Source organism: Macrobrachium nipponense, chromosome 14 (genome assembly GCF_015104395.2).
Source record: "Macrobrachium nipponense isolate FS-2020 chromosome 14, ASM1510439v2, whole genome shotgun sequence".
Lineage (NCBI taxonomy): Eukaryota > Metazoa > Arthropoda > Malacostraca > Decapoda > Palaemonidae > Macrobrachium > Macrobrachium nipponense.
Window position 1 is genome coordinate 43,947,708 of NC_087207.1, and position 16,034 is coordinate 43,963,741.

Below are 16,034 nucleotides of genomic sequence, written 5' to 3' on the forward strand. Positions count from 1 at the left end.
AACATTCAATAAATCAATGACACACCCATATATGTCACAACTGGCATCAGTAAAAACAATTATATGATACTCACCAATCCCTTCGACCCACAAAACGAGTTACTTTAAGAGAGGGCGATGAATTACACTGCCTACAGGATATTCCTCCCATCTTTAAGTTGTTGACTATTAAGAGGCTGGTCCCAGTTCAAACCCTTTTGACATTGCAAGTTATGCATATAAAGCCTACATCGGTTAAATAAAGGCAAGCTGAAACCAAATATATCGAACCGAGTGGCAATGGACCTAAGAACTAACCTTTTGGTGTTAGCTTCTGGTCAAGGGAAATTGGCCTAGTGAAAATATCATCCGAAGTCTATTCCATTTAAGCTGTTGAACTAAACTTTTTTATTATATATATTATTCACTTAACAAAACTTAGGAAAGTAATTTAAACAGCCTTAACATACAGATTAATATAATTATTAACACCTTACAATTAACAACAAACACGCTGAAGGTGGCAAGCCAAGAGTACATTCCCAGCAAACACAGATGTATTGGGCCAATTCTGGAATATTGAGGAAATCCAACTATACTAATGGATAATGGAATAACTGAATTGGACCCATTACCAAAATAATACCGCATTTCCAATGTTGGATAACACTGGATATCCAATTTCGGCTTGATTATCTCTTTTCCAGTGTTGGATACCCACTGTGGTTCGATTCATAAACAATACAGTTGGATCTTTTGAGCGACTTAAAAAATTATATTTGCATATCAGCAAAAAAAAAAAAAAAATTCAAAAAAAAAAAAAAAAAATTCTCAAGACAATTATTGATAACCATTTAAATATATATATATATATATATATATATATATAATATATATATATATATATATATATATATATATATATATATATATATATATATATATATATATGAACCAAACAAAAACTTCTTTCAGTTTCTTCTGAAGATTGAAAAAGAAACCCACAAAATCACTTTGTAACTTGTTTACTTCTTAGTAAAACTAAATGTAAATACTTAGAAGTAAAACAAGTTACAAAGTGATTTTGTGGGTTTCTTTTTCAATATATATAGATATTATATATATATTATATATATATATATATATATATGTGTGTGTGTGTGTGTGTGTGTGTGGTGTGTTTCAATTTTGGAAAACAAGCAATCACCAACAATATGTCAAAATAAAAAAACATGTGCCAAATCGAAATTTTGGATGCCAATCTGGTTTGAAAGTGCCCACATACATATACAATATGTGGATTTGTGTGTGATACTTCTCAAACATAATTGGTATCCAAAATTTTGATTTGGCATTTTTTTTTTTTTTACTTAGCATATTTTTGGCACATTTTCTTATGTTTGCCAAATTTAAAATTATGTTAAACCTACTCATTTGAAACATTCCAAGACACTATGAAGAGAAATATACTTTTTGCTTTTATTTGTAGACCTTTTGAAAATAGGAAAGAATTAAAAAAAAAAAAAACTATGGCATTACAGAGAGAAAAAACTTTACCAAACACAGGATGAATGAAAGTAAGCAAGGGAACCCTTTTAAAGACAAATCCGCCTCCTACTACTACTACTGCTACTACTACTACACTCGCTGGGTGTTCAACTTCAAAACTGTAAAGAACAAAGGTACAGCAACGCAAACATCATCACTCTCGAAAGTGCAATGCTACTGATCTGTTCTACGAGCACAAAACCATAAAGATCTCCAAGAAGAATAGCTTCCCGCGTAATAGTTATATAGATCTACCGATACCTAACATAAACAATAGAGGAATAACAACAAGCAAGGGAGGAGCCGTTTCAAAGACAAACACCGCCTACTACTACTACTACACTCACGTGGACTGGCTGAGGTCAAATTTAAAACAATGAAATCGTCTTGTCTCTGAAGAGCACTACTGCTGACCATTTCTGCAAGCGCAAAATCATCACCAAGAAGATTAAACGTGCTTTGGAAGACAATTGTGAGTAGCAAGTTTGCATATTAGGTTCATGTGTTAGCCATGTGGGTTAGGCTATCATGAGGAACAAGTACCTATGATAAGCTAAATTCTTTAAGAGTAGGACAACCTCGGATGGTAGCTACTAAGTTGTGTTATTAGAGCGGGGTCCAGACTCCAGATGCCCCTAAAGCCAGGTCAGGCACGGAACCCTAATCGATATTGGATAGCAAGTTCCGGATAGGTCATGAGTGGCATTCTAGGAACTTAGGTTAGTTCCTGATCCTAAGTTTTACTCGTTAGGTATTCAGTTTAACTTTGTTACTTAAAACTGTTTACAGGTATTCTCCTACTTATCTCAAATATACCCTAGCCTACACTAGGGTAATTGGCACCATCACTACATATAGGGTAGCCTAGCCTACACTACTTTATACATAGGTATACAGCATAATAATTATTAGTTTCAGCATATTTTCTAGGTTCAATGTAGGCTAGGGTAAAAAACCACATGGTACAGGGGTGGACCATGTATGATCAATGTGTACAACCCCAAGAAAAGTACATTATAATGCATCCTGACACCGGAGTAGAGGTCTTTAGCTCTGTTTCTCACCAACAACAAGTCGCGTCTGATGCCCATCTCCGATGTCAGGACGCGTTATAATGTACTTTTTTTGGGGGTTGTACACATTGACCGTACATGGTCCGCCCCTGTACCATGCGGTTTTATACCCTATATGTGCTTGTGAAAATTCGTACGAGAAATTGACTAAAATTAAAGTGTTGGCCTAGTGTAGACATACGAATACAGTAGCGTAGCCTACAGTATTCTCTATATTACACATACGGTATAGTAATTTATTAATTGATATAAGCCAATCTGGAGGTTCAGTGCATTCTGACTATGATATTAGTAGAGGGTTGGACACAAATGAGAATCAGTCAGACATTAGTACAATTGAGTGTCAGGCTGCTGATGGCTGCATATAATTATAAAATAAGTTCTACATCACTTCACTGTATCCAATAATATTGTAGGTATTCTTGTATTATTGCATTATAAAATACTAACATATAGGTAGTGGTCAATGTTTTGATTTAGAAATCAGTTTGGTGGCCCATACAAGTTATTTCGCCATATTTAACTCAATTATGAGCAAATTTTCTAGCTTCTAGTTAGCATAAATGAATATCCAGATACTTTACTTATATGAGACAAGGTCATTTTTCGTTAATTAACAACGTGTTTAAGTTGAAATATGACTTGAATACATTTGTTGTGAACTAAATTTTTTTCTTTTTTTATGAAAGATTGCATCAGGGGCATGTGTGTGTAAAAAAAATTACAGGATTCTGTTCACTATTTTCACTTGGTTTCAGCGTAATACAAGCTTTGCGTTATCTTTTATTGGTCTAAAAAAAACTGTAAAATGTGTTCTTTCAAGCCCAATAGTTTTGATAAAATGATTTTCTCTCAATTTTATCTACGATTGTGTTCGATAGCACAATTTTATCTAAGGTTGTGTTTGATGGCACAAGTTTACAGGAGTTTTATCCTTGTTGCTATTGCATGATAGTCATTAGCAGTATATTTCCTTGCTGAGCTTTGATCTATAGCAAATAAACTTTCTGCATAAAAATATCATTCCTATGCTACATATCATCATTTATAACATGACTACGGTAATTGCTTACTATCATTCGTGTTGTTCATGACTATACATTTACACATTATAAACGTTAAAACAAATAACCTTCCATCATTCTCTTTTTGTTGTTTTCAGACTCTTTAACTAGAAGACAGGATAAATTTAGGCTATTGTAATTTGGTCTCTCTCGCTCCCTGAGTGTACTCTGCTGCCTGCGTTCATTGCGAGTGAAATTTTAAAATAATTTCAAAATATTGTCGTATCAGTATTAATTGTTAACCCCATCGTAAAATCGGATTATCGTAAGACAAATTATTGTAACTTGAACACTACCTGTATTTTAATTCATGTCTATTGTCCTTTTCTGCAACAATAGTAACCCCCCAAAATTAAAGATGTTTCCAAATTAGATATAACACAATATTTCTACTTTAATTTTAACCCAACCCCCTTTCATTTCTTTCTTTTTCTTAATATAACTGAGGCAGGGCAATGCTACTTAGGTTTGACATCCATCGCTTCCAGGTATAAGAACATTCTTAATTTTGTGGGCTATCCTTATATGTATTCCCCCCAGTTTTCCTGCTAGGGGATTTCCGTGTCTGATTTTATTTCCTGTGTTTTTTTGAATTGTTTTTTTAATTTGATTTACCATGAATAAATGTTCGGTGATGTCCTCCTCCTCTGTATATATCACAGACTCGTCCTGAAATTTACCCAGGAAGCTAGCCTTTAAGTTCAACATATTCAGTCTGGCTTTCATTATGATACATGCTTCCTTTGTTTCCAGTTCCTTATGTTTTTTGTTTTCTCGAGTTATCTGTGAACTCAGCTTCTTTATTCTTTCCTCTTTGTTTGTTTGAAAGTCTCTTAAGATATCTTGATTAATTCTTATCTTTATTTTTCCTTATTCAGTTGCTTTTTTGGCATACCTCATTCCATTAATTCCTATTATTATATTTTGGTACATGTGTTCACCAAGCTTTTTGTCCGACATTGTCCATAAGGGGCTCTTAATTGCTCTTCTACTATTTCTTTGATTGATCTTTGTTTTGAAAAACCTGCACATATACTGCTCATCCTGATCTCTGCTTGCTCTTTTATTCTGGTTCATAGTCAACTTGTCTCATTTCTTGGTACCTTTTTTGGCATATCTCATCCGTTAATTTCTATAATATATTTGGTACATGTATTACCGCCAAGCTATTTGTCCAAAATTTGTCCATAAAGGGCTCTTGATTGCTCTTTACTGCTATTTCTTTGATTGTTTTTTTTTTTTTTTTTTTTTTTAAAACCGACCTGCACATATACTGCTCATCCTCATCTCTGCTGCTCTTTATTCTGGCTCATAGTCAACGTGTCTTATTTCTTGGTACCTTGCCTTTCCATTTATTATAGCCCTATTTTGGCTTTGATTCTGTCACTGTATTTACAGTTTCTACCATATTTGCAGTGCCCCTCTTTGAAACGCATACATTCTCATCTTTGGTCTACTTAATTTCGTCGTACTATGTCCTATTCTGGCTAATGACTCTGTGGCTGTATTTACAGTTCCTGTCATATTTACAATATAACCTTCTTTGTAGAACTTATATACTGTCCTTTGGTTTACCTCTTTTTCTGCCTTGACTGTTCTGGGATCTTTTATAAATTTTGCTTTTCCACTTGTGCAGGTACTCACAAGTCTCCTTTCTTGCACTTTCCTGTCGTAAGTGCAGGTACTCACAAGTCTCTCCTTTCTTGCACTTTCCTGTCGTAAGCGCAGGTACTCACAAGTCTCCTTTCTTGCACTTTCCTGCCGTAAAGAACCTGCACTCTGCTCTTGTTAGCTTATCCTTATCTTTAGGTGCACTTTGATTTTCCCATGTTCTTTGCTTTCTTTCCAACCCCTCTGTTAATCGTGGTCCCTGTTTAGGGTTTCGCTATTCAAGCATTGCTTGTTGTCAGGGTTAGGTGAGTTACTCTTTAGTCTTGACATTATTTTAGTGGTCCTTTCCGTGATTGTACCTTGTTTGTTTTCCATATTCTTCACTAGGTTTTCATTTAGGGTTTTGTTTTCAGGTCTTCCAATGAAGCTCCAACTGATTGCTCACTGTCCTGTTTTCTGCACAATCTCCGTTTCTCCAATTGCTTTTTCTAATTTTTCTTTGTATGATCTGCAATCTTCTTTGAGTAACTTTAGTTCTCCAATTGATTTATTCTCCTTTTTTACTTTCTCTGCACTTTTTATTCCATCCAATACCATATTTCCAAAATTCTTGGTGATCTAGGATGTTTCCTCTATCCTTTTCTCATAGCAATTTTCCGTCCCCATCCTTGACTTATTGACCCTTTTTGCCTGTACCCTCCATTACATTTTATACAAATACTAGTGTTTTCTTCCTTTTAGCATCTCATGCAATACCTATATAAGCTTGTTTTCAGCAATTTCTCAGTTTCTTCAATTGCTTTTTCTAATTTCTCTTTGTATGATCTGCAATCTTCTTTGAGTAACTGCAATACCAATCTAGGCCTTTTTCCTTTTCTGTCATTTTTCTCGACCTCAAGAAAGTCTTCATTTGAGGCTTGTTTAGGTCTGTGCAGAACAATTTTTTGCATTTATCACACTTGGCTTTCGTCCTTCTGGGCCTAGCTGGACCTTGCATTGCCCACATGGACATGACTTCTTCCTATCACTTGTCGATTTCTTGTGGGTGGATGTAGGTAAAAAATCATCGTTGTGGTCTAAATCTATTAGCTTACTGTTGTCATGAGGCCTACCTTTTAAACATTCTTTGATGTCTAACAAGGAGACGTCACTCCTCTAGAGTTTTATCTATTGCTTCTTTTACTTTGGCCTTTTCTGAAGGGTTGACTGCCTACCCGTGGAATTCATTCTGACTTCAATTTTCATGACCTGTTGTTTTCCACCTTCTGCCATGTTTGTTTCCCTGACCTGGCTGGATGTCCCATCCACCAACAACACAACTGTACCTTACCTTTCAATCCAGATCTGAATTCTCCCTCTGCTAATTAATTTACATCACACCTCCCACTAGTTGCTTTGCCATTCATAAAATTGGTACCCACTTTCAATTAGGACAACAAGCCAAAAGTAAGCTTTTCCCACACCATACCTTGATATTTTTCTGTCTCAGGTCCCCTGTACGTTCAAGAATTGTGAAGCTGGGGTTGATTGTTCATTATGGCAAGTACATGGACCTTGAATCGTCATGCAGAAAGTAATATAAGGAATATAGAGAACTTTGCATGGGAAATAAAAAAGCTACTGTAGAAAATAATTCACATACACAAGCAACTAGTGGTGAAATTTTTAACAACGATGGATGTGAAAATAATGTCTTCTCCTAGCTTACTAATTGCTTGGCAATCTGTGTGTGTGTGGGGCTATCAACCTTTTTTCTTTTTGCTTATACAGATTTCCAAAGAGTATCTGTTGACAGTTTCCTCAATTTTTTCAGTAAATTGAATATTGTAAATCAGATGGTACCTGTGTAACCAATAAAATCAGCTTTTATTTCCTGTGTTGGTGAAGCTATTTATGAAAAGAGATTTGTGCTAACTACATTTAAATTAACACACTTCTGGTTAGATATTGAAAATATTGATTTCTTTTCAGTCTTGCGACCTCTTATGGTGGAAGTGATGCAACCTCTTATGCTGGAAGTGAATGCGACCTCTTGTGATGACAATGACAAAATGGAAAGTAGGGTGCAAGATCAGCAGAATTCACTGGAAATAATGATAGGTACCATCGAACATTTGAAACAAACTCAGGCTGCTGCACCCACTGGACCTGATTTATCCTTGCTGGACGGATTGCTACCAATACAAAGATATGTAGACTTTGAGGACTTTGAACAACAGATAAATGGGGACAGTGCCCTTAAAGTCACTGGTAAGCAACATGTCAGTTACCATGATATGCACAATGATGTTTATTATGCTTCAGTACTGAAAACTTTTACTTTGACATTACTAAAGATAAGAAAAGGCCATAGTGTGTAGAATGATTTCATTACTAATGATTATCAAAAATAAAAACTTTTGTATAACCAGTCTTATTGAATGTTATTTCTAGGTACATCGACTCCAGATTCTTGGGGGAGCAACCGTCAAAGCAGCAGTCAAAACCATGATTGACTTCTGCATGACAAGTGGACTCCAGTATGAGTTCAACTGGGAAGGTCGTCTTGGAACACGAAAACAAATACATGCAAGAAAGGGTTCGAGAACACAACATTGTGTGGAATTATAATAAGTGAGTGCTTATAATGCTGTTAGGTGTAGGGTATGGCTTTTGCAGTGTGTAAATGGCACTTTGTAGTACTGCCTATTGCTACTTTTAGATGGGGATGCAGATGCAGTGAAGTGCCATGGATGCTGTAGATAGTCAAAATATAAGTACTGTATGTGAAAATCTTCAAAAACATGAGTTGCATTTTGTATTCATCCACACATTCAGTAAGGTTTAAAAGTAATGCAAAGTAATCCATTATAAAAGTGCAGTGTAATGTTAAAGCACAGAAACCATAAGTGCCATTATCATTTAGCCTTGGCAGGGGTTAACACCAAAATCAAATCCCACAAAGTTAAAAAGGACTTAAACCTTAATTGTTAACCCTTTAAATGAATTAATACTTTGACATCAAAACTTCTAAAGTTGGATACTGCCATAGCCTCTGTACCAATGTCTTCCACTGTCTTGGATTTGAGTTCACTTGCTTGAGAGTACACAAAGTTACACCATTTTTTTTATTGTCCACTTTTACCTTCCTGTATAGGGTTACTTTTCCTACTCGACCCCTTGGGTTCAGAGGTTTATGCTTTTCTAACTTAGATTTTAACTCAAATTGTAATAATAGTGGTATAAGTAACTGAATATAAAGGCTTTTATATTGTTGGACTATGCGTAGTACTGCAGATATGCAATTTACTAATATTGATTATCCTTTTCAGATATTCTGGTGAACAAGACACAATTATCAACTGATGAAACTGAAGTAGGGAAAACTATGATGATTTATCTAAAAAAATGCCATGTGACAGATACGTGGGAAGGAAAGACCAAAACCAAAGACTTGCACAGTCAGCAAAGTCAAGATGAGAGTCCCCAATTCATCTCAACCTAATTCTGGTTGGGATCCTGAAGAATATAATATAGATCACTTCTGCTGACTGACTTGTTTTCAAGGAAATTATAAATATTCATGTAATTTGTTATCAATCAAATTTATCTTATTATTGTCAGTCTCTTTGATTAGATTTTTATAATATTTAAATGAATAATTTTTATTATTATTTAAATGAATAATTTTGATGTAGAGAAGTATCAGTCTTTCTGTCTAATGTTTGTGACTTCATGCAAGATGCTACATCCATTTATCTAGTACATACAGTGCTGTACTTTATGAATGGCAATTTGTGTTCCTGCATTACTTTTTTTTTTTTTAATTAAATGGATGTACCATCTTGCACGAAGTCACAACAAACATTAGACAGAAATCCATGAATATTTATAATTTCCTTGACTGTATCATCAGCTAGTTTTTGTAAAATATTGTATATAGAAATCAGATATATTAAACAATTAAGGAGAGTTTATGTAGTATGTAGTGAGATATAGAGAATGCAGTATATATATGGTACTAGTTACTGCAACTGTTTTGTTAACCATTTTTTGCCTTCGAATAAAAATTTAATTGTGACTATGTATTTTGATGTTAAACACCAGTATAATGGAATCCCATTTTTTTATGTGTTAATGCATTTATTGAAATTATTGTTTACATGACAGCCACAATACTTGATCACAGAACAGTTTTTAAAAGAGTATTGATTTGTTTCTATTGACTGATATATGTTTGCATAAAAGTGTTTAAATTATTTTCAAAAATAATTTTGTCAATACCTAAATACTTGCCACATCACCCTATACTACTTTATCAAAATAAATTAAGATGAATATTGCAACATACAGATACATAAGGGTATACGTTTTGTCCAGAAGACTATGAAAGAAATGTTTTATATCTATGTACATCACCCTGTTGTAGCTAAAGTTTGAAAATAAACTATACAATGTTTTATGCATGTAACTATAGTGCTGATAAAAGGTAGAGTAAGGAGATCGAGCTTCTAACATTTCTTCCAGTGGGGTTCGATCACATGTCTAAGACACTGAACAAAACTGCCAAAGGAGTCCGTTTTTTGCTTTGTATAGTTTATTTTCAAACTTTAGATCACCGCAGAGTGATGTACATAGATATCACATTTAATTCTTTCATATCATGCATTGGAATTATCTGGCAATCCGTAATGAAACATAAATTGGATACTGGTAATCGTACCAGTATCTGCCCAAAATAGGAAAGTTGGAAGTCCAGAGTTGTTCCACTACTGGTCCAACACATGCATTGGCGTGATTATGGATTGCATGTATTGTCCCAATATTCTTTCAACACAGTGCCATTAAGGGCCCGGTGTGCAAAACGGATAATGGATATAATTGGACCGATGCTACTGATCATTTTTTTTGTACCGATACCCGAAAGTCTGGATCTCCGGCAATGGGTCAATGTATGACCAAATACTTGTGTGTTTGCTGGGTTCGTATGTTAGACCGCTTTATAGTTAAATGGAATTCCTGTCGACGAAAGGACCTCATCCAAAACGTAGACGAAGCGAGAAAGTCCTTTTCAGTGGAATATGTTCAGTTCGTAACACTCTGTCCTAAAATTATGAACAATATCACTATTAGTGACATGGAAACAGTAAGTCCAAATTCAAACTACCCAGAATTACTCAAAATTAAGCTGCATAAATTTTTACAGGGTTTCGCACGAAAATAAAATTAACCAAAGCCCTAAACTTCATAACAATGCAACCTTTAACGCAAATAACCTGGGAATTTATATGAATAAATTGACTCAAAAGGACCAAGAATAGTTATTTAATAATTAAGGGTTTAGCAAGACCTTTACTTAAATGTAATGAAAGTACTGGCAATAACAAGGAATCTAACTAAAACCCGCTTCCTTCAGTTGAACCCCATACCTGTTATTGTCCAGAGAGGCATATAAGTGGAAGTGACGACGACGTTCACCACAAGAGCAAGTTGCAGACAAAGGATCCAATTATACGACACATCAAGCTAGGACTCCCTTGGGCTCAATCACACACAACGATGCTGAATACATCAAAGTAAGCCCTTGGTCATAACTCGAGGACGAGGACTTTCAGAACTGCATACGTCTCGACGTGGCACATGGTCGTGGCAAACCAATCGAAGAAGCTATCCAGTGGTCCAGTGAGGGTTTTACAACATCCACATATTGTTTATATTCCTCACTGTATAATTATCGACGAAGAAACACTCTGCGAAAAACACTTGAACACGAAGATTAGTAATTTCACAGAAGGCTTAGAGGAATAGGAGGAGTTGCTGCCATACTGCGGACTGAGTGATGACTGCCCTCCTGTCTTTCAGTACATAACCATATCGGCTTGTATAGTATAACAAGGTAATAAGGGAACCAATGGAAAAGGAGGGTTAAAAATGAAAACAATCTAATTGAATACCAACTTAAAACTATCAAACTACTACTTACTCCCTTTGAGTCAAAATATGCGGTTAATACAACAAAAAATGGAAAGTTACGAATTATATTCGTAATTTTCTGGACATTGCAGGCCAGGGATACAATTTAATATGTAAATTGTATAAAAATTCAGTCATACTTAACCTACATATTCAAATATTCTCGTGTTCGCTGCTCACTTAATATCGCAGCCTTCCTGCGAACACGAAGATTATTAGTGTCATTATTTTGTTCAACATCCGGGGTAGAGATACAAGTCATCTTCACCAAATCCTTTACCTCTAGATAAGGAATTAAAGTCGAGATGTGACGTTTTATAACTTCCTTGGTCTTACCCTTTAAAAAGGTCACTCCAGGTTACCTCACCATTGCTATTGACTTCTAGTTTCTGGACAATAGCCATAGGATAGCTGCTAGGTTTAGTGTTAAGTTCCTTTAAAAGGACTATGTCACCTACCTTAATGTTATGTTGCTGGGCTGGACGGTACCTATCCTTCTTATCAACTGCTTGTGATACAAGTGTTCCTAGAAACTCCGAATGATAATTCTCAATCAAATTTTGTCTAACTTTACGAAGTTTCTCAAACTCATCGTTGATATGACTAGTTAAACTAACTGGTGTTTGCCAGTCTGGATCAGGAGGCATTCCTTGCAGTGAAGGAATTAGGTTTAAAGAAAGAGTATCATATCCTCTTATCAATTTCTCTGGGGTTATAGGTTCGGGTACATCATTACATTAGCTTCCCTCAATCCATTTTTAAATGCAATAGGGCGCTTATTAACCAGATGTTTAGTGTGTTCTACCACAAATTCAAAATCTGCAAAAGATAAAACCCAATTCTTGATAGAACCAAAGAGCAGTCTTTTTACCATTTTCACACACGTCTCGACCAAGGAACCGAGTTTGCTACAACCCTTAAAGTATTGCTGAAAGGTTAAGGGCTTCACATTGTTCTCCTCAAAGTAAAGCAGAGTCTCATGATCACTGATAAAATCATGAATTAAGTTGGCGCCTGCAACAAGCTGAGAGCCTAGGTCACTGACAACAAGCTGTGTACTCCATAATTAAAACAATGAAGTTGGAATGATCTTAAAAACTCCTTAACCGATAGGTCATTACATATCCTGAAGATCAATTCCTCGACTCCAAGTACATGCAAAAATAAGTAACCAAACCTTTTGAGATTCAGAGTCCTTTTTAACTGTAAAAGGACCTAGGTAGTCAATAAAAACATTATTGAAGGGAATAGATGGTGGGTCAGACCTAAACTCTCTATAAACATTTTGATTCAACTGGAAAGTTCTGTTGTTGAATCTCCTACAATGAACACAAGTTTTAAGAATTTTCTTAATGGTAGAAAAGTGTTTAGGAACATAAAACGTACGTCTAATGGCAGACAATACAGCATAACATCCAGAGTGGGATAATTTCGAATGAGCATCAAGAACAATTAGTCTAGTTAAAGCACTATCCCTCGGCAACAATATAGGAAATTCATTTTGACCAACCCATGTCTTAAACTTACTCTTCACCCTAATAACGTTATTATTGTCAAGAAAAACATTTAGTTGAGTAACTATCTTAGGTAGGTCTTTAAGTCTAACCTTTTGATCCTGAAAATACGAAAAAACTTCAGGGAAAAACATTTTTGCTCTGTAGATATAATCTGGCTAAGGGCCTGAGCAAACAGGTTACTATTAGGTGATTTAGGACTGCCTTCTATCCCTATCTTCTGCTTCCATTTCATAACACACCGCAAGACTCTTCGGTGAATCAAAACCAATCTCCTGAAATCAGAAATATCATTAGGGTCTATTAAATGAGCATTTTCGGAACTATTTAGAGAATGTTCAGAATTAATTCCCACATATACATTATGATTGATGACAGGATCCATTTTGTCAACAGTCAGTGGATTAGGAATGACAACAGATAATTCATCTTCAGTCTTAATAAAGTTTGAATCTGGTCCAATAAGATAATTTGTTTTCATAAGAGACCTATAAGAAAAGGGGCGAGTAGTGCTGTCTGCTGGGTTTTCTTTTCCTGAACAACAAAATTTAACAGGGTACTTTTTTCACATACTCTGGATTGCATTAAGCCTGTTAGTGGTAAATACACTAAGTCTCTGCATTTTTTCCATTTTGGACACACAAGAATCGAGCCAATGAAGTGAGCATATTGAATCCGTATACAACAGTAATTCAGATATGTTAACTGGCTTCATACACACATCACCTGTAAGGTCTCTGTGTAAGTCCATTAAGCTTTCAACACCAAACAAAACTGCACTAAGTTCCAATGACGGAATCGACTTATTCTTCAAATGTGTATTAACCATACGGTTTTTAGCTTGTAAAAAGAAAACAACCAAGATTTGTCTCACATGACATATCAAAAACTACAACACCATAAAGAGAACGACTGGCATCTGTAAATGCTATTAGTTTGTATTCACCGTCCCTAGGACCAACAAACCTTGGCACTCTGATTATGGGGAGGAATTTGCCTGCCTACATATGTTTTTCATTCACGAACCAAGTCATTATTAAGAGGTTTGTCCCAATCAAGTTCTTTACAACATTGAGCCTGTGCATGAATAAAACCTACTTCTGTTCATGAGTGGCAAATTAAACCCAAAAATATCGAACTGTGCAGCTATGGTGGTCAAAACCTCACGTTTAGTACTGGCATCAGCATTAGATTGATAGGCTTGGTGAAAATTTCATCACTTACCCTATTCCATGTCAAACCAAACAATTTATTCTCTATAGGTGTCTCAATTTTCATATCTTTATCAATTCTACTCTGCAAAGAAATATCATTAGTTTATTAACTGCTGTACTGAAAATTTAAAGGACTCGAACACTTTGGTAAAACCGAATAAGCCCACTGAAGGGTATCAAGATTTTCACAAGAATAGGACTCCGTTGTCCATGTATGTTAATGAATAGATCAACCTCTTACATTCTTTCTTTCAGTTTGTCATCATCTTTATCAGAGTTGATAATCAATATAAAAAAACGTGATATCATAAGGAGAAAGGACTGCAACGTAAACCAAAACTTAGTCTGACATTGCGAAATGGAACCAGGTATAGTCATCTTTCCTAACATTACGAAACCAGTAAATAGAAGTTTTGCCTGATCGTTCTCACTCAAAGTCAACATATTGAATGCCTTTTTCAAATCAAATGTCAATAATTTCTTGTCGACCACGAGATGAATGAAAGCGACAACATTTTCTGGTTCAAGAACTAGGGCCCGGAACATACCTGGTTTATGGGACAATTCAGAGCTTTATTACGTTCATTTTCACTCAAATTCGAGAGATAAACTATCCTACATTTTGTTGTCTCACGTTGAGGCTTGAAAACAGCCATGTGGGGAATGATAAAGAATAATTTGGGTGTTCTAATTTAAATTGTTCAAGATTATTTACAGGTTCAATAATACCCTCGGCTAACTGATCTCTGAAAGTCTGATCCACCAATAGCAAATTCCCTTTATCTTTCTTGTGTTTCTTTAATGTAGACTTTAAAATTAATTTAGCTAACCTCTCATTCTTAGCGAGTAAATGAGATAGTTTACCATTCCACAACAAAGGAACCCTAATCCTACCATCTGTTTCCCTGAAAAGATTCTTTAGCGTGAAGTCAATTAACTTCCTATTCAGATCAGTTGTCTGCTCATCACATTCAGGCTGATCATAATTAAGATAATTACGGCATTCTGCCTCAAGTATATGGTTAGTGGCCTCTCTTAACTTTTCCTCTATGACCTTGCCTTTAGTGTTCAATACATTAAAGTTACAACTAGTAGCAATATTAACAAAATCAAGGTCTTTAATTTCATCACTAAATGAGGGACTAACATCATCACAACCCAATAAAAAAGAATGTGTGCATATACTTACAGAAGAGTCCACAACTGGGAAAGATAACAACGGCTCACTGGAATCAGTGTTCATGCAATAGAAATTACTGTCGCGAGTCTGCAAATAATCCACATTATTGATCAATCTGTCAAGATTACCTGTTAGCATAATGCCATACAACGTATCAATATATACAGATGAGGCATTATTGCCAAATCCAACGTCTTTTCCCAACAAACAATGAGAGGAATCTGAACCTAACAAGACATCAATGTCACTAATTTCACTAGATTTTTGGTCTAAAAAGGCATCAGCAAAGAATAACCTTTATCTTTAAAGAGTCGACTTTGATAGCCAAACTAGTTGAAGTATCCTGATTCTTCCCTTGAATATTTCCAGAAATAGCGGGACCTTTAAACTTTGAAATTTTCCTAGCATTCTCATACCTTTCAGTGGCAGTAAAGAAGTTATCCTTAATATCCTTACAGCTAGGACGAGTTTGATTGGTAATCTGAACCAACTCTTTCTTAAATTGTTCATTAAGGCCTGACCATGCAAAGTACTGTATAAAATCATCTGCCGTTATTTCTAGTGTACTAATAGACTGAAGTATAGTCCTGAATTTTGAAATATATGAATATGGATCATCTGAAAGCCCTAACTTAAGTTCTGTCAACTGCCTGATCGTGTTTACCTTACGAGTGCTTTCCGAAGCAAATGCTGCCTTCAAAAGCTCTACTGCATCATTAAAGGTTTGCTTGTCCGCCTCTAAAGAATCTAACAACAATTTAGCACGACCGTCTACTTGCTGCTTGAGCAACAACAAAAGATCACGATCTGGGTATGTAAAGGAACTAGTGGTACTTCGGAATTCCTTAAGAAATGACGTGAAGTCCTCGTTTTCTTTACTGGTAAACCTGGGTAAAGGA

The 16,034-nt window shown here is 35.4% G+C and overlaps 1 long non-coding RNA gene across 1 annotated transcript; it reads left to right on the forward strand.

The window, feature by feature from the left end:
- The first annotated feature begins 1,638 nt into the window (after window positions 1–1,638).
- On the forward strand, window positions 1,639–8,688 carry LOC135226095 (uncharacterized). The gene is made up of 4 exons (XR_010317157.1): window positions 1,639–1,999; window positions 7,247–7,525; window positions 7,709–7,888; window positions 8,587–8,688. It is a non-coding gene; the product is annotated as an uncharacterized LOC135226095 (long non-coding RNA).
- The last annotated feature ends 7,346 nt before the right edge of the window (window positions 8,689–16,034 follow it).